This window comes from Erithacus rubecula (genome assembly GCF_903797595.1).
Source record: "Erithacus rubecula genome assembly, chromosome: 1".
In the NCBI taxonomy this organism is placed as follows: domain Eukaryota; kingdom Metazoa; phylum Chordata; class Aves; order Passeriformes; family Muscicapidae; genus Erithacus; species Erithacus rubecula.
In genome coordinates, this window is record NC_136658.1 from 648,040 (window position 1) to 663,694 (window position 15,655).

The 15,655-nt window shown below is 51.2% G+C and overlaps 1 protein-coding gene across 1 annotated transcript in view; it reads right to left on the reverse strand.

The window, feature by feature from the left end:
* TIAM1 (TIAM Rac1 associated GEF 1) overlaps positions 1-14,414 on the reverse strand; it is a 143,066-nt gene extending 128,652 nt beyond the window's left edge. Inside the window, exon 1 of the mRNA XM_079321266.1 lies at positions 14,386-14,414. The gene's annotated coding sequence lies outside the window, so the exon portion shown is untranslated. The remainder of the gene's footprint in view (positions 1-14,385) is intronic.
* Between the last annotated feature and the right edge of the window lie 1,241 nt (positions 14,415-15,655).

Consider the following 15,655-nt stretch of genomic DNA (forward strand, 5'->3'; position numbering starts at 1 on the left):
GAGCCAGAGCAGACAATGACCACAAAACCATTACAAAGAATATTATTGGAAAATGCCCCATTAGGAAGAGTGCATGAAAAAAGCTTCAAAGGAGATAAAAAGTTTGACAAAGACACTCCTCATTTTTACCCAGCTACAGACAGTACTAATTTAAGGGAAAACATTTGGCTGAAAAACAGAATCATAGAAGAGAATTTGCTTTAATTATGTAACTGACTTCCCACACAAACAAATCCAAGCTATGGAAAACGCTTTTAAAATGGCACGAGTTGAGCCAAAGAGGAGAATATGCCACAGTAATTAATGTTTCCTTGCAATCTCTACAAGGTATTCACCATTTGGTTTTGCCCAGGGGAAATAAACACTGCTGCAAAGTGACATAAAACACTGCTCCAGAGTCAAATCTGTCTCTGCCCCGTCCTGTTTTCTCCCTGGAAAAATCCACATGCGATGATCACCAGGATCCCAGGGAACTGCATGCACAGGAAAAAAGAAAAATGAGGTAGATATATAGATAGTTAAGAAGAAAGTGCACCAGGCAATTAAAAATAAAAGAAGAATATAAAATTCCTTCACATCAGAGGCGAAATCATCATCCAGCCTATTGCACTCCATTAATTTTTTAGCAGTGCTGCCCATTCAAGGCAAAAATCAGACAGAGAATTTATACTTCAAGACTTTTGAAGCAAACCTTATTCCAGAAAAAGGAGAAGCGACCTGATGGCAATCCATTTGCAGTGAGGAAAAAAGGGATTCCCTCTCACAGCCAGCAAGTCAGCAGCAGAACTCCCCAGTTACTGCAGGCTGGTTTCAGCAATACATCTGATTGGAAAGGGGCTCAGAAGCCAAGGCTCAAAACGAGCCACTAAAGTCAAATACTTTTGCAGTGGAATGTTCAGAGGCGGTGGGTTTTTTGGGAGCTTTGACATATTTATTTATTCATGGATTTCCTCCCCAGTTTGTGACACTGTCATATCAAAAGCTCAAACTAAACCCCAAAGGGGAAAATGCGGGTTTATTGTATTTTATATACTGTTTAAACAGCAGGAGGAGATTTTTGGAGCCTCTCTCAGGCAGCAGCCCCAAAGCCAGGCTGCTTTCCCAGGGAAGAAGCCAAAAGCTTCTCCTGTCAGTGGGATGCTCACACAAGCCCTCCTTGATTTAATTTGGGGTTAGTCCTGATCTCTTTGCCTGTGGAGGAGGAATTGAACAGTGGGAAGGACAGTCTCCTCTGTAGCCCAGCAAAGATGTGACATGAAACACAGCCCAAATTCCCCCAGCATTCAAGCTAGCTCCAATGGGAATTCCCACAGCCAAGAAAGGGAGAGCAACAGCAATTCCACAGAGTCACAAGAGGCACAAACCTCCCACCAAAGATTTGCGCTGAAATAGCAGGACAAGCTCCTTTTTTAAAGAAAAAGGAAAAAAAAAAAAAAAAAGGAAGACTTCTGCTTAAAATATATTTTGGAGGTTACATAAGGGATGTTTAAAAAACTAAAACCCTTTTAATTCTTTGTTAAAAGGAAACATCCTGAACGAAGGCCCGAGGAAGAAATTAAAATAAACTCCTGCCCCAGTTGCACACCATTGACTCCAGACCCCTCTGCTGAATGCACACATGGGCTCCTCAGGCAGAGCTTCCCCTGCACTTCCGAGTGTTCAACTCCTGTGCTCTTAACACTGATCAGATAAATAAATCAAATTGAATACTGCATGCATGAGTAACTCCTGACTTCAAATATTTATGTGAGCCTATTCTCAGTGCCCGATGTGGGTCAGCCACAGTGCCAAGACATGCACAGCAGGGAGGTGGCACCAGGGACCCACGGTGGTCCCTCAGCTGGATCCTGTGCTCTGGGAAGGAAGGGGCTGCTCAGAATGCAGCTTTCCAAGAGAAGCTCCCAGACATCATCCTGCACTGCAGCAGCACACAGGTTAGCTCAGCACAATTAAAACGAACCAGAGCAATCCGATTACAGCTAGGCTGGCTAGTTTCTAACACAGACAAGCTTAAATACATACTTAATTAGCTATCTGAAGGCAGCTCAGCAGTCTCTTTCCAGGACCAGCTTTCCAGAACTGCAGGGATCACCAGCAGCAGTTTCAGAAGGCGAGGGAAAGCCCCAAACCCGTTTCCTTGTGCAGCACAAGCCCCTTGGAGCCCAGGGCACAGGGACACTGCTCCCCTTGCAGCCCTGGGCTGTGCAGACCCTGATCACAGGCTGCCTGCAGCCCTGGCTGGATCCCACACCTGCAGCAGCCACATCCCAGAAGTGTCACTCAGTGCCCACTCACCTGGGCAGGTAACAAAGCACCAGTGCAAGCAGCTGCCTTTATTCACATTATCCTCTGTGACAGGGAGCTGGCAGAGTCCCTGCAGCTGAACCTCAGGGCACAGCATCCTCTGATAGATGCTCACACCTCCTGCTTAGAGCTGGATTTATTTCCTTTATCAGTGTTTTCTTTGTGAGGCAGATACTATTGTATGTGAAATGCTCAAGCACACTGGGCCACCACTTTAACAAAAATAAATACTGAGTGGTATGCTGGGTTATATTCACCTCAAAATAAGAAAAAAACTCACAGCTAAAGATGCTACTTGAACGAAAATAGCAGCATGTGTACTTTAGGCCTCTGGAGTGGGAGCAGGTATGGCAACCCAAGTACAAAGAGGGCAGAGTAAGTGGCAGCAGCACTCTGGTAAAAAAGGGAGATGAAAACAGACCCCAAGAGCAGAACAAACCTTGAACAGACCTGAAAGGAGAAACCCAAGCTCTGACAATCACTTTGACATCACTGTGATTTTAGCTCTATGGATGGAGAGATCAATATTTAAATTCCCTTAAACACTATTTCTACCAGTTATATCTTATTCTGTAAAAAACACACAAAACAACTCTACTTTGGCACACTTTTGGGCACTGAATTTTAGAAGGTTCTAAAGTTAAATGAGTATGGGAAATTTTAATCTCAGCTAGGAGAAACAGCATTTCAAACAGAGAAAACATTGGCACAGGTTAGCAAAAGAAATTGATTGGATCTCTTTCAAGAGAAAGGAAGGAAAAGGGAAAGGCTGACAGAATATTCTACATTTGAGAAATGAATTTTGGGGGGCTAGCTTGTTTTGATTTTGTTTTTTCTTTTTAATTTGACACAGAATTCTTCCTTTGGAACATCTTGTTCTTTCCATCCACACCGAGGGGAAATCCAGAATTACCAGCCCAAGCTGAGTGAAAACACTTCTAACTCCTTGACTCCAAGTACCTCTGTATTTTCATAATCCCTTATCACAGAAACTCCTGAGCTGGCAGGGTCCCTGAAGGACCATCCAGTGCAGCCCTGCCCTGCACAGACACCCCCCAATCCCACCCTGGCAGTGCTGCCCAAACTCTCCTGGGGCTCTGTGGGGCTGTGCCCATTCCCTGGGGAGCCTGGGCACCCTCTGGGGGAAGAAACTTCCCTGGTATCCAACACAAACCCCTCCAGACACAGCTCCAGCTGTTCTCTCAGGTACTGGGGATGGTGAGTAAATGATCCCTTCTCACAAAGCCCAGTGCAGGACTAGAACCAGAACAAGCACAGGCTGTTCCATTTTTTGGCACAGCTCTCCAGAGGACACAGTTCCACCACTGAAGTACAATTGACAGCAAAGATCAAGAAAATAATTCAGTGACATGGAGAGAGACAGAGCTTAGATAGCACACCAAGAGTGGTGCTGGGAAAGCCCTGTGCAGACCCCAGGCAGGGCAACACCCCTGGGCAGCTCTCAGAAATGCTTAATGACTCTCACTGCCTCCTTGGAAAACTTTCTGAAGTATAAAAAGTTCGGGAATTCCCAGCTTCTGCTTGGAAGAAGGGTTATATTCCTTTTAGGACAGCCTGAAGAGAGACCCATGTCCACCACAGGTGTTATGTTAAATTATCATCAGTGCCACTGTTTTCCCCTCATTCCAACCCAGGTTTCCCCTGCACAAACAGGGTCACAGAACACAGATGTCTCCCCAAGGTCCCCACCCAGAAGTGGGTGCTGACAAACCCCTTCTCATCAAGGGGGCACAGAAACCCAGCAGGAGACTTCCCTGCACCTGGAAGATTATTGGTGGCCCCTTGGGATAAACGGGTCCCTGTCTGCCTGGGCTGGAGCAGATGAGCCATGAGGCAAGAAATCCACACATTCCTTCTGTCAACAAGGATTTGGGATGATCTGAGAGAAGATCCCCGGCCCAAGCTGCTCACATTATCCTGAGGCTCACTCCCACCACGCATGAGCTCTTCCCTCTCCTGCCCACAAAAACAGAATAAAGTGACTCCCTGTGCATGAGATCAGTTGTTCACTGATCCCAGAGACCTGGAGCATCTGCAGCAGGCAGATCTCCTGAGGCATCTCCTGTCCTGCCATTCCCAGTTCCTCACAGGATGATTCCCATTAGGGTGCCCCTGCCTCCTCCCCAGCATTTCAGCTGCTGTGGATCCTACAGGCTCTCAGCAAACTCTGCTTTCCTTCTGGAAAAACATTCTTCCCTCTTTCCTGTCCATCCATATCCCTTGGTTTTTGTCCCCCACTCCAGGATGAAGCAGACAGGCAAAAACCAGGCTCAAGGATGTCCTTCCACACTTCCAGCACAAGGAGCAACCTGAAGCATAACTTCTCTTCAAGGAAATTGGGGTTCTCTGCAGGAAAACTATGGATTTACTCCTACAGCTACACCAAGCTGAGAGTTTGGTTTTAAGCACAGGGCTCAGTCCCCTTTGCTGCTGCCTCTCCTGCTCCCACTGCAGGGCAAAAGGAGGCAATGGGGAAAGCACTGCCAAAAAAAACCCAAACAAACATGCTAATATGCTCCATGGAAATGGAACAATCCAAGGCAGCAAGAGGGTACAGGAGAAAGCCCAGCAAGCCCTGGTTCCATGCCTGGAACAGAAACCACACTGGAGGGGCCAGGGCCAGAAGCAGCCACCAAAGCTCAGCAAGGAGGCACAGGTGTGGCAAGGAAATGTGCAGACTCACCTGGCCAGGTGCCCAGCAGCAGCAGGGGCACCTGCTTTTCCTTCCAGCAGCAGTCCTGGCACACCTGTCCTACCCAGGGGACACAGGAGAGGCCCCCCAGCAGCCACATCCATGTGCCCCAGGAGCTCCTTGGGACTGAACAGCTGAGTTCTGTGAGACAGTCAGGAAAGCCAGAGAGCCCTGGGAGGCAGATGGGGGCAGATAAAGCCTACCTGGAGCAGGGGCTAAGGCAAGGAGATGACTCCCTGCCACAAAAATGCAGACAGCTTATCTATCAGACCCTGGGGGGTCCCTTCTCAGGGATGTTTTCCCTTCTTTTCCGGGAAGGGAAAGGAGGGAGGAGTGTCTTTTGGCAGAGCTACTCTGTTGGCCAAACCCAGGAGAACTCCTTCCATCCCCCCACCAGGTGCTCCTGGCTGTCCCCTGCCTCCTCCACCCCAGGACAAGAGGGAGAGGGCACCAGTGAAGATTCCAACCTGCTGGGGAGGAGAGGCAGGGAAAAGGGATGGCATGGCTGGACACTGGGGTTTGGAGCAGCTGGGAACAGTGGAAAGGTCCCTGCCCATGGAATTGGTGAATCTGGATGAGTTTCAGGAATCCCTCAGCCCAAACTCTTCTGTGATTACCTAAAGTCCCAAGTACTCTAAGATCTTTCCGTGATTGTGATTTAAGTTCAAAACTTTACTATTTAGTAGCTTCATATTATGAATACAGAAATACAGATGTATTTCAGAGTGGAAGGAAATTCAGTGTGGTGTGAGAATGCTTTAATGGGATGAGGGAGCTGACAAGCAGCTCCTTGTTCATCCAGGGTGATTTCACCCCAAATCCTGCCCCAGCAGGTACCTGCAAACACCTGCAAGTGGCCAAAGGAAAACTGTCCTTTCATTTTCCCAATCTGCTGAAGCCTTCCTGTGATGCAAATCAGAACATTCCCCTAGAATCACGTGCTGACAGCAAACAGTTTCCACGTGTAGAAGTAGGAATTTCACACCAATTCTGAGTTGAAAGCTAAACAGCTTTCATTTGGGACACAAGGACAAAAACGTGCATTGCCAACAAATAATTGCCCAAAGTAAAACAAGGCACTCAGCCTCTCTCATAGAAGCCTTTCAGAGAGGACAGAGGCACATCAGCGGGGTTCCAGTGCAATAATTACAATTAATCCATCACTTAATCTCCTAATCACTCCCGGGCAAACACCATTCTCAGACGTTTGTAAACCAGAGAACCATCCAGGCTGGAAAAGCACTCCCAGCCCATGGAATCTAACCTGTGTCTGATCCCACCTTGTCACAGCACTGAGTGCCACAGCCAGGCCCTCCCACCTTGGTGGACAGTCCATCCCAGTGTCTGACCTTGCTGTGAAGAATCCTGCTGATGCACAGCCTGAACCTCCCAAAAGGACACACATTCCTTTTCAAACCATCCTACTCATGAAAATTCCCCCGAGAACAGAAACAGGAAAACGCCCAGGTAACACCAGTTGTTTCATTCAAAGCTCCAAGAAAAGCAGATTCACAGCCAAGGCCCACAGTCTCCCCACATCGGGGGTCCCACCCTCCTGTCCAGCTCCTCGGGTTGTGCTTTAAATGGTTCATGGTCCATGAGCTGCTCCAGCCAAGTCCCTCTTACTCAGTATATTCCACCTAACACCCAGAGAACAGATTGAAACCGGCAGGGAATGAGTTTAAGCACCCCGTGGGACACAATAAGTCTGTGTTACCCACACAGTCTGAGAGCAGACAAGGGTAAGAATAGAAATTCTGGCAGTTTTTGTGACACTTCCGTTCTGTGTCTCGCGTGGCAGGTTTAGGAAAGACCTCAAACACTGCCTTTTTCTTTGCTTTACTACCAGAGGAAAGAAAATACTCCAGCATGGGAGCCCTGGAGCTGAAATTAAAGCCCTGTAATTTGGGTTCAGCAGAAGTTGGTCCAATTCAGATCCCGGCCATAATGAGAGGTCTCCAGCATTATCGACTGTCAACAATTACCACTGGCCAGGCACACAAACCAGCTTTGTTCTGCACTGGAAGCCACAAATGCAAGCAGCAGTAATTGCTACCAAAAGCAAAACACACAAAAACCCCAGCCAGGCCATGCAAAGTAACTCTCCAAAGAGTAATGCAGAAATGGACACAGAATTCTTGCCATCTCCACTCAGAGCTTTTTAAAAACCAAGAGGCAAATGCAATACTGTACACCCAGCAAAGCAGGGGCTAGCAAGGAAGAAGGATCCTAAAAAGACACTTGTTAATGATTAGGAGTTGAATGCATGTTTAATGGAACATCCTGTTCATTAGTGATGGAATTCCATTAGCAGTTTAAGGGAAAGTGACACATGGAAGAGACAAAACGCAATCAGTTTCTCCTGGAACTGCACACATTGCCTCTCTGAGCCTCTGCAAGCTCATCCCAAGCCCTACTAAAACCCAAATCAATTAATACTAATTGCTCACCTTATTGTCACAGAGGGATCTTCGCACTCCAGCAAGCCTCCATAAAAAAGCAAAGACAAAAGGCCATTTGTACAAAAGCAACTCACTTGTCTGCTGTTTCTGCATTCATTTAGCTATGCATTTCATTATGCTGGCAGGTGATTCTGTCAGCTCCAGAGCCCTTCCCTACAACCACCCCTGAGCAGAGGGGCAGCACGGGGCCATCCTGCTGTCAGAACTCCCAGAGCAAACAGAAAAAGACATCCCAAAGCCACTGACTTCATTGCCAGGTCTCTGCCAAGGTGCCAGAGTGCCTTTCTCAGGACACAGGGATGGCCAAGCCAGGAAACGTGTTTTAGCAGAAACAAGCCAGCATTTATGTCCACAGAATCCTGGGATGGTTGGGATCTCTGGAGATCAGCCAGCCAAGTCAGGGTCACCTGGAGCAGGTGACACAGAACTCTCCAGGTGGGTTTGGGATGTCTCCAGAGATGGAGACTCCACACTCTCCCTGAGCAGCTGTTCCAAGGCTCTGAGCCCTCCATGGACAGAAGTTCTTCCTCACACTGAGGTGGAACTTGTTGTGTTTCAGCTCTTGACAGCTCTCCATCTGAGATCACAGACCCCAAACCCTCTGGATCAAAACCCCCTGCCATCTCCTGAAAGCCTGATGGCACCAGCACATCAGATTAAGTGGAACTGCAGTCGGCTCTCTCTGTGGGTTGTTTCCCTTCCTGTGCCTCTGCAACTGCATCACACCTGCCCAGGCATCAGGGCAGGCTCGTGGAGAAGGAACAAGCTACAGATGGAGACCTGCAGCAAGTCCTGCAGGTAGGAATGCAGCAATGCAGGTAGGGTGTGAATTTAGGCTTTCATGGCAGCTCCAAACAGCACGGGAACTCCCCAGGAACTCGCTGGGTGGTCAGGAAGCAGGACTCTCAAGGTTTCAGACACTTTCCATAAGCAAACTGAGGTGAGGGGCTGGTGCAGCCAGAGCCCTGCTGGAACACGGAGGGAGAGGCTTTTTGTCCAAGTGCCACCAAGAGTCCTTTCTGCTGGTGACAGAGGGCAGCAATTTCCAGGGAAAATCCCAGCAGAGAGCTCATTGGAAGGGCTGGAGAGGCCATTCCTCCCCAAGCCATGCCAAGGGGCAAAGGCAGGCTAAGATTTGTCTTACAAGAGGCAAAGTGTGATGGGCTGGGGTATGGGATAATTTGAAACAGCAAAAGCTGCCTGCTGCCACAGCAATGCATGAGTCCCACAGACAAGCAGGAACTGGATCCCAGCAGGAATTGCCCTGGCTTGCTGAGGGATGTGTGTCTGTCTGGCTGAGCACTGCTTCTAAGGAAGCCTGGAAAGCCACAGGGAGGGCTGAAGCTTTGACAAATCTACCAGGTTACTGTAAAAGACAAAAATTAAACAAAAATATATAAAAAAGGGGGAGGTAAGGAATCAAAAAACCCAAAAGCCAAGCAAAACTTTCCTAATGCCGCTGACTTTCTGCACACTTCCCCCTGCAGATCAGACAGACAAGACACAGGCAGCCAGGATATTCATGCTCTTGCAGAGGAGTGCTGGTGTAGCAGGAAAAGTCGTGGGCAAAGAATTCGCTGCAGCTTTCTGGCACGAGGTTTTACATCTCTAGATATAGGACGTTTTGAGTGAGAGATGAGAGATGTTTTCCAGCTGTGGTTTAACTGCAGCCCAGAGACACTGAGCTGCTCTAGAAAGGTACTTCCAAGAGCACTTTTTGACAACAAAGGGAGAGGAAACTCCAGTCATCTGATAGTGCTTTTGTCAGCCAGTCTGAGCAGTGACTGCGGCAGGATGAGAGGGGTCACACATGGGGAAAAGGATTTCTTTCTTTAGGTGCTTGCAGCAGCAGGATTGGAAGAGCAGGGATTTGGCTCTGCCAAGTCCTGCCCTGCAGCAAGGCACACAATTAGGCAAAGCAAACGAGTTGTCAATAAACCCTTGAGTGTTCAATGAGATGCTGCTAATGGGGAGGCAAATGTACACTGTCGGAATCCCTGCCACGAGAGCAACAATCCCCAGGTTATGCTTGATGTTCCTGCGATGAAGCTATTTTCAGTTACTTTGAATCTTCTTCAGGAAAGGCAGTCTTGGTATTTAAAAAAATAAAATAATTTAAAAAAAGAAGTCACGACTGCTCTGAGCTGAGATGCACACACTCAATCAGTGCAGGTGTTTAAATTATTTATCCACGAGGAGGAACACGGTACTAATCTTAGTGAAAAGCAGACACAAACCACGCCAAGCTGTGCTGCAGCAGAGCATCCTCTCACGCACAAGGGAGCTGCGGCCAGAGGTGTCCCGAGCGTTTGTTTCCGCAGCCCGGGCTGCAGAACTCGCAGCTCAGAGACTGCCTGCTGCCAGAAGAAAGGCTTCCCACTGTGAGGTGGAACTGTTTCCAGCCAGCACAAAGTCCAAAGCTGGTACTCTCCCCAGCTGGAAGGGGCAGAACTTGGAAAAACAGCCTTTCCTCTGCTCTCTGATCTGAGCCTTCTCCTCCTCCCTGTCACCTGCCAAAGCTGCAGGGAGGCTGGAAGACACACGGCATATCCCACTGCAGCCTTGCTCCCATGGGAACAAGCTCCAAACTAAAATCCCTTCCCGGTCTGTGCCTTATCACAAAGCCTGGGCACAGCACGGAGAAGGAAAAACCTTCACCTTCCCTTAAAGCGACTCGGGGAGAAGTTCAAGGCATTTCAGCTCACTTCCAGCTGCTGTTTCAATCATTTTGTTTCTCCAATCTGGGCAGCACACCAAAGATCACAAGGTTTGGGTTCAAGTTTCATTTCTAAAACGTCTCACAGAAGAATCATTCCCCCGTTTTAGCAAAGCCCAAAGGCTGTTGACAGGGCTGCTGCAGGCAGCAGCATCAACGGGACACTGCATACCTGGCAAATACGTAAGGAGGAAAACACTGACCTGGAAGGCAGCTAATAAAAATAGAGAGGAAGACCCCTGAGACACTCGCTTTGCAATCCCTTTTTACACAAGCCAACATTTAAAGTCTCCTGGTTGAGGTTCCCCAAGAAACCTACAAAGCACTTTTGAGCATCATTGCTCAAACCGATACAAGTATCCAGCAGGTCCATTTCCACAGGAATGTTACATTTGTGACTGACACAACACTTCACTGAACGAGGCAAAAGCAACAAGGAAACGACATCCATTGCTTGGAAAGTAACACAGTCTCTAATTGAGCTGCAGTGGGAAAGTGACTTGTTGCTATACCCAAGGTCCTTGAAATCCCTGCTCAGATAAGTGTCTGGGAGACGCTGCAAGAGGGACCCGGTTTCACAAGGAGCAGCAGCCAGAGGAGAGGGGAAAGTGAAGGAAAGGAAAAAAAAAAAATTGTCCAACTGCCCCCAGTACAGGGGATCCTGAGCCCCCCTCCTCGTTTCCAGCCTTCATTTGATGATTGTTTTCAGCTGACGTCGGCCTTTTCACAGCGTTCTTCCAGACTGTATTTTTATCATTAGTTCTGGTCAGAGACAAGATCACGGAGCCACAGAATCTCCTGAGCTGGCAGGACCCCCAGGATCATCCATTCCAGCCCTGCCCTGCACAGACACCCCCATCCCACCCTGGCACCCCCCAAACGCTGCTGGGGCTCTGTGGGGCTGTGCCCATTCCCTGGGCAGTGCCCAGCACCCTCCAACACCCCACAGAAACCTCTCTGGCACAGCTCCAGCCCTCCCTGGGGTCCCCCACAGAGCAGAGATCAGAGCTGCCCCTGGAGGAAGCTGCAGACCCCAGTGGGACTCCCCTCAGTCTCCTCTCCTCCAGATGAACATCCCAAGTGCCCTCAGCTGCTCCTTGTATGGCCCCTCCATATGGCCCCTTGTATGGCCCCTTCACCACCCTCATGTCCCTGCTTTGGACACTCTCCAACAGCCTGAGACCTTTTTTACATTGTGGAGTCCAAAACTGCCCCCACTCAACAGGGCACATGTCATTCCTTTTTGGTTTTTTGCTTGGGTTGGTTGGTTTGGGTTTTGTTTTTTTTTTTTTTTTTGTGGATTATTAGTATTTTTTTAAATTAAAGTGCCTTTTGCACTAACTCTAAGCACAATTACTTTGGGGGCTGACATTTCCCATTTCTGTTTTCGTGGCAGAGGTACGCACACCTGAAGAAGATCTGCTTGGTCATTCAAGGCTGTTAAACATGCTCTCAGATAAGCACAGCTGCGCTTTTAACAGCAGCTGAGATTACAGAATTTAAGAAAGGAAAATTTGATATAACGTTTCACGCTTTAGTTAACAGTCTTCCAAGACACAAAGCTGCTCCAGTTGCTCTGGAAACTGTAACTTGGACACAACCATGCAGATACATCAGCCCCCTGGCTATAAATGAAACCACTTTAGCAACACTGCACATTTGTATGACAAACATTTATTAAAGCAAGCATCGCATCCCGATCCTCCTATAGCCCGGGCACATCCCGTGGTCCTCCACAGCAGTGCACAGCTCTGATTTCCTCTGAGCTCTAAGGGACACGACTGCAGAGCCAGGGGGATGTGCAGCTGCCACTGAAATCACAACCCCCAGGTAAGGGAGAAAGGGGAAATGCAGGAGGGTGTCTGAGGGATACACCAGAGTCCAAGCAGGGCTGTGCCTTTCACACCCCAGGCACGGCTGGAAGCCAACACCAGCACCAAAAGGAGGGCTTGGAAGACAAAGGGACACGCTGGCCAGGCTGGGATTTGGTGCACACGCTCCTGGCCCGGGAGGAGGCAGTGGGAATTTGGGAACAGAGCGAGAGCAGCCACCAGGAGAAGGAAAGCACAGGAGGGGGATGCTCAGACACCGAGGAGGAGGAATGGTGTTCTCACAGAGGAGGACTGGACACAGCACCACACCAGATGCCAGACACATGGGCTTTTTAAAAACAGGGGGAAATATTCCATACACAAGCGACGGCCTGAGTGCTGGTTGCTGTGGAAACCATAACTTTGAATTCCGTGGCTAAAACCCAGCGCTGCTATTTATACCGTGCTCCTCACTACACCACCAGAACTTCGCCTCGAAAGCAGAGCTCTGGTACTCACAAACACGGTTCTCCCCCAGACACACACGGATCCCCTCACACCAGGCAGCACAAGGCTCTCCCAGTGCTCCTAGCCAATGAAGGACTACTCATCATAATCACCTGATAGGCAAAAAAGCCCTCACTGCTGCCTTTCCTCTTCCAGCAAGACCGGGTGAATCCCTGGGCAGACACGGGGCGGGAGTCATTGGATTCCGATTCGGTCAAGAGCACCCAGAGACACCAAAACGGCTGTTTCAAACAGTTTATCTTGTCTCCCTCAAGGCAAATTCCAGTCAGCATCACCTGAGATGATGCAGGGCTGGAGCCCAAAGTCAGTTATCATTAGAGATGACGAGCATTTGTGCAAGGGCTCCAGAATATCGCCTTTAACGTTGCAGAAAGCATAACTGGGTCATTAATGCAAGAATAACAACAACAGCACAAAGGCTGCAGAATAAACCATTCTGGGGAGAATCCCTGTAACAACACGCATTTTCAAGCTGCTCTGCTGTTGGAGAAGGACATGGCTTTTTCCTCCATGGGAATCATGGATTGGGCAGCATGAACTCCTGCGGCCAAAGCAGGAACGGGAGTGACCTGCCTGCAGCCAAAGCCGAGGTGAGCCAACCATGTCACATTCCTTTTCCACCTCCACCAGTCCATTCTTCTGGAAGGGAAGAAACAGCCCCATGCATTCCCCACCCACTCCCCAATCCTGCTTTCCCCCAAATAGGATGAAGGTACAAGTGTAGCACAGCCAGTAACTATCACAGGGTGACCATCCCAATCCAAAACACTTCCCAGGAGCTGGGCACCTACTGGTCCCCAAATCAGTGCAGAAGGGCAAAGAAGGCAAAAGCTGAGAGAGAAACACACCTGCCAAGGTCACTCACACCTTCAGAATCCCACGGGACTGTCCCATCCCTGGGAAGCAGCAAGGACAGCAGCTCCGTGCAATCCAACAGCAACGCTCCGCCTGCCCAAGGCAGGGTTTTCCAGGGGAAGGGCAGCACAGGGACAGGAGCAGGGATGCAGCAGACAAACTCCAGGAGCTGCCAAGCCAGGAAGGGTAGCAGGAAGTTTCTCTCCTGTGGGATTGGGTCCTTACAGCATAGGTGAAGGAGGTCTCGTCTGCCCTTGCTCAATAATTTACATCACAGCACTGAAGTGTCATTGAAAACGACAGGAGCATTTTAATAATACAGGAAGAGAGAAAGATGCTCTAATCGCAGACACACAACTAACCTCTCCTCTCCGTGGATCTCAGCCTCCCCTAATTTGCACCAACACATTTTTTAATCAGCATTTCAAGATTATTAACAACTCCCAGGTACTACCTATTCCCTAGCCACAGTCAGTGTCTGCTAGCCCAGTCCTCCCGATGCCACAACCAAATGGGAACCAAGGACTGTTGATGAGGAACAGCATGCCAGTTTCCCTCAGTCCAGGACCATTGATACAGAATAACACACCAGTTCCCCGATACAGGAGCATTGATACAGAACAGCATGCCAGTTTCCCCAGTACAGGACACTGGTACAGCCCGTGTCAGTTTTCCCCAGCGCTTCCAACCCACGGCGGCAGCCCTGTCCACCCGCAGCGGTTCCTGCCATGCCAGGACGGCGCTGCCCCGGGGCTGCGAGCATCCCGGGAGCCGCAACCCCGCGGGTGCCTGCCGCCGGTGCCGGTGCGGCGGGGCAGCCACCGGGCCCGGCCAGCGCCGCCAGAGGGGGTCCCGCAGCCCCCGCGCAGCCCCCGCGGTGACGATTGCGGCGCTCCCGGAGGCTGCGGCAGGGCCGGCTCGGGAGCCGCCGCGCCGAGCGGAGCGGGAACGGCGATGCCCGCGATGCCCCGGCGATGCGACCGGACGAGCACTCACCTGCACGCCGCGGGCGGCGGTCGGTCGGTCGGTAGGTCGGGCGGTCGGCGATGGCCGGCGTGCGGCGGGGGCCGCGGGGCGGTCGCTGGCCGGGGGTCGCCGCCCGCCCCGGGAGCCGCTCCCGGTGCCCGCCGGGCGCCCGGGCTCAGCGCGCGCCGCCGCCGATAGGCGCCGCTGCCATATTGATCCCTCCGCCCGCCGCGGGAACCGGCGCCCATTGGCGGGGCCGCGCGTCAATCGGCTGCGGGCCGGCCAATGGGCGGCGGCGGCGGGGCCTTTGGACCCGGGGAGCGCCGCGCGTGACAATGGGGGCGCGCGCGGCAGGGAAGGAGGGGGGAGCGCGGGAGCGCGGCGCGCGCCGGGGCTCGGCCAATGGCGGCGCGGTGCGCGCGGGGCTGCGGAGCGCGCGCCGCCCCCCATGGACCCCCATGGACCCCATGGATCCATATGGACCCCCATGGACCCCCATGGACCCCATGGACCCCATGGACCCCATGGACCCCATGGATCCTCATGGACCCCCATGGACCCCCATGGACCCCATGGACCCCATGGACCCCCATGGACCCCCATGGACCCCCATGGACCCCATGGATCCCCATGGATCCATATGGACCCCCATGGACCCCATGGACCCCCATGGACCCCCATGGACCCCCATGGACCCCATGGACCCCCATGGATCCATATGGACCCCCATGGACCCCATGGACCCCCATGGACCCCCATGGATCCTCATGGACCCCCATGGATCCATATGGACCCCCATGGACCCCCATGGACCCCATGGATCCTCATGGATCCGTATGGACCCCCATGGACCCCCATGGACCCCCATGGATCCTCATGGATCCCCATGGACCCCCATGGATCCTCAGGGATCCATATGGACCCCCATGGACCCCATGGACCCCCATGGACCCCATGGACCCCATGGACCCCCATGGATCCATATGGACCCCCATGGATCCATATGGACCCCCATGGACCCCCATGGACCCCATGGATCCTCAGGGATCCATATGGACCCCATGGACCCCATGGACCCCATGGATCCCCATGGACCCCATGGACCCCCATGGACCCCATGGATCCTCAGGGATCCATATGGACCCCATGGACCCCATGGACCCCATGGATCCCCATGGATCCTCAGGGATCCATATGGACCCCATGGACCCCATGGATCCTCATGGACCCCATGGACCCCATGGATCCCCATGGATCCTCAGGGATCCATATTGACCCCATGGACCCCATGGACCCCATG